We start from the raw sequence: 3,008 nt of genomic DNA on the forward strand, positions 1-3,008 counted from the left end.
GACTCACCTCTTCTTTTTCCTCTCAAAGGCCCCAGGGACCTGGCCCTCCAGCATCTTTTGTCAGGCTGCCCGCTCCCTCCAGGAGCCGGCCTAGAAGGAGGATACTCCCTACTACCCCTACATTCAACCTAGCCTTCTCCAAAACAAGTCCACAGACACCTTTTCAGGATTATTGCTGCTACACCCACAGGGAGGGAGTGATAAAGTAGCAAACACTAGGATGATTTTCTAAAGAAAGAGGAAATGTTCTACATCATTACAAAATATTTGCAAGACCTTCATACAACTGTCCAAGAAGGTATGCCTGCTTCTTCTTCTCTTCTCATCCCACCATCCTCATCCTTCTCTTCATCTAAGAGTTGCCTCATGTAAGTCTTGCTTTAGAAGCCATCCTCAGTCAAGCCTTCCCTCTTTTATAATATGGGCAGAGCATCCTCAATTCCTCGTTAATACTGAACGTAAGCCCCATTTTCAGTGCCCGCACCATTTCCTTAAGCTCTTGTTCCTGAAGATAACAAGGGCCAAGTGAGACGCTTCTTCTAGGAAGACTCGTTCATATCCCAGAGGAGGTGATGCTGTTCTGTGTGCTTTTCCCATTATGCTCAGGATCAACCATTCAAGCCCCGTTCCAAGCCAGAGAGGTGGAGATGTGCTCACTGCACAGCAGGTGCTTACAACCTGCAATTCTGCGGAGAGACCCTTCTTCGCATCTCCTAGGCTCAAAGACTCTTGCTCAAGTCTGCTGGGCTTCACAGCACTCACAGGTACCGTTGGTCCTGTACCTGCAGTGTGGGAACATGGGCTGGCAGGGAGGTGCAGCCAGCTGTCTCCAGCAGGAGGAAGGGCAGGTAAATGAGGGTGCAGTGTCTGAGCCAGGGTGGCAGTGACAAAGCTGTCGCTGCTGTGCGAGTATTTACACGGGTGCTGCTTATTTGAATGTGGCATCTGTCGAGGCTCAGTGAGGATGACAGATGTCTCTCTGCTCCAGGAACAAACAACACAGCCCTGTGGGGGTGACAAAAACAGCCTCAGCCAAACCAGACTGGAGAGGTGCGATTCTGGGAGAATCGTCGGAAGACAGTGTGTAGGGAATCCAGAAGCCACCACACACCTGCTCCCCTAAAAAAAACGTGTTCTCACGAAACCTTAGGAGGAGGCGTCAACTGCAGGAACAAGTGTGTGTGAGCCTGGACGGCCTCATTCATTACCAGATGTACCACTCATTCAAGAAAGACCTGAGGTGTATCCAGGAAAAGGCCCCTCAAATACTGAACACCCAGGTGAGCTCCCAGAGGGATCTCAGCTCCAGCAGTGACATCATTAAGCTGATGAATTAAGCCTCACCCTAAGTCAGCTCTAATTCTGTGCTTTCCAGCTGCATAAGACAACTTAAAAAGTGTTCGTTTCTGCATGTCCAGCACCTAGAACAGTGCCTGACACGTAGTAGTTGCTCAATGGCTGTCTATTGAATAAATAAATAAATGCCAAGGAGGGAAAAGCAGTGGGAAGCAGAGCCGTAAAAAAGAAACAACTAAGAGCAAAACGATAATAAGAATAATTAGTAATACCCACTACAAAGAAAGAGAAAATAATCTAAGTACACGAGAGTAGAAACTCACTGTGTATGCTGAATTATGCCAGTGGTTTTTAAAAAAATATTTCATGGGACTGACTAAGCACAGAGAGACTGTCCCAGGCTTAAGAGTTCACAGTCTTATCTTAGAGAAAAGGAAAAAACATATATAAAGTGGTAGGTAGACTGCAATGCAACAGATGTTCTAGAATAAGGTCTGGAGCCATGATTCTGGGGCAAGCAGAGAAGACTTCCCAGAGGAGGTAACAGCAAGTGGGCCTTGGAGGAAGGATGGGGGCCTGGGGGAGAAGCAGGATAGCCACTGCAGACTGAGAGAACAGCTTCCAAGAACTGTCCCCTCTGTGGGCCCAGGGGATGGAGAGCTTCTGGGCCTCCCAGTCCTCCCCAGTATGGGGGGGGCCCAGCTCTTGGTGGAGCACGAGGCTTTGTCCAGGCTAAGGAAGCCTTCCTGGTTTGGGTCTCTAATGACCTCAGGGAAGTATGCAGTCAAGGCTAGCAGGATCTCACTCCACCTTGGCCTCTGCGGTACCAGGGAGGGCACCCCCTCCTTCCCCTCGCCCCTGCCCCTCCCCCGGCTCAGGCCACTCTAAGATGGATACTTCCCTGAGCACTTGGGGAGATGGGCGCCCTCTGCACTTCGGGGGTCTTTAGCCTTCCTTTTCCCATTTTTCTCGCTTCTTCTCACCTTCCTATCCACTTCCCAGATGTGTTTCTCAGGCCTCCAAAGGGAAACTCAGGAGAAGCTGGGTCAAGCTGCTTTGAGTTTCCTTCAGGTCCAGCACTTTCCAAGGCCCACAGCCCAGCTCAGACAGTCGTAGAGTGGGGCTCTGTGCAGACACATGGAGGGTGAGGGGGGGACTAAGGAGCCAGGACACCGGTCAGGCGGCTGGGCCTCCTCACTGCCAGGGTGAGGGAACTGGAATGATCTGGAGCCCTGCCAGCCCTGGGGGTCTTCTGAGTGAGTGACCCTGGGGCTCCACGAAGTCATGTGTCAGCGCGCCCTGGTGGACAGAGCTGGGCTTGGGGTCACCAAGATGTGGGCACAAACCACAGCTCAGTAACCTTCCAGCTACTTGACCTGGGCAGTCACTCAACCTCTCTGAGCGTTAACTTTCTCATCTGTAAGGTGGCTCTCATGCCTGTCTTGCAGGGATGTTAAAATGAAACGACATGGGGTCTAAATTGGCACAGAATAGGCAAGTGGGAAATGACAGCTATTTTAACTGCTGTTGGTATCACCATCATCACCATCATCATCAAGTCTGGACGTATCTCAGACCAGGCCCCAGGCTGCCTAATTCTGAATCCAGAGCCCTTTGCTCTGGCAGACAAGAAAAAAAAAGGTGGGCCTGGGGCTTCCCTGGTGGCGCAGTGGTTGAGAGTCCGCCTGCCGATGCAGGGGACACGGGTTCGT

At 51.2% G+C, this 3,008-nt stretch overlaps 1 protein-coding gene across 3 annotated transcripts in view; it reads right to left on the bottom strand.

The window, feature by feature from the left end:
- KCNMA1 (potassium calcium-activated channel subfamily M alpha 1) overlaps positions 1 to 3,008 on the bottom strand; it is a 731,098-nt gene that overhangs the window by 471,367 nt on the left and 256,723 nt on the right. The window lies entirely within an intron of this gene.

Source organism: Neophocaena asiaeorientalis, unplaced genomic scaffold (genome assembly GCF_003031525.2).
Source record: "Neophocaena asiaeorientalis asiaeorientalis breed wild unplaced genomic scaffold, Neophocaena_asiaeorientalis_V1.1 scaffold517, whole genome shotgun sequence".
NCBI classification, from domain to species: domain Eukaryota; kingdom Metazoa; phylum Chordata; class Mammalia; order Artiodactyla; family Phocoenidae; genus Neophocaena; species Neophocaena asiaeorientalis.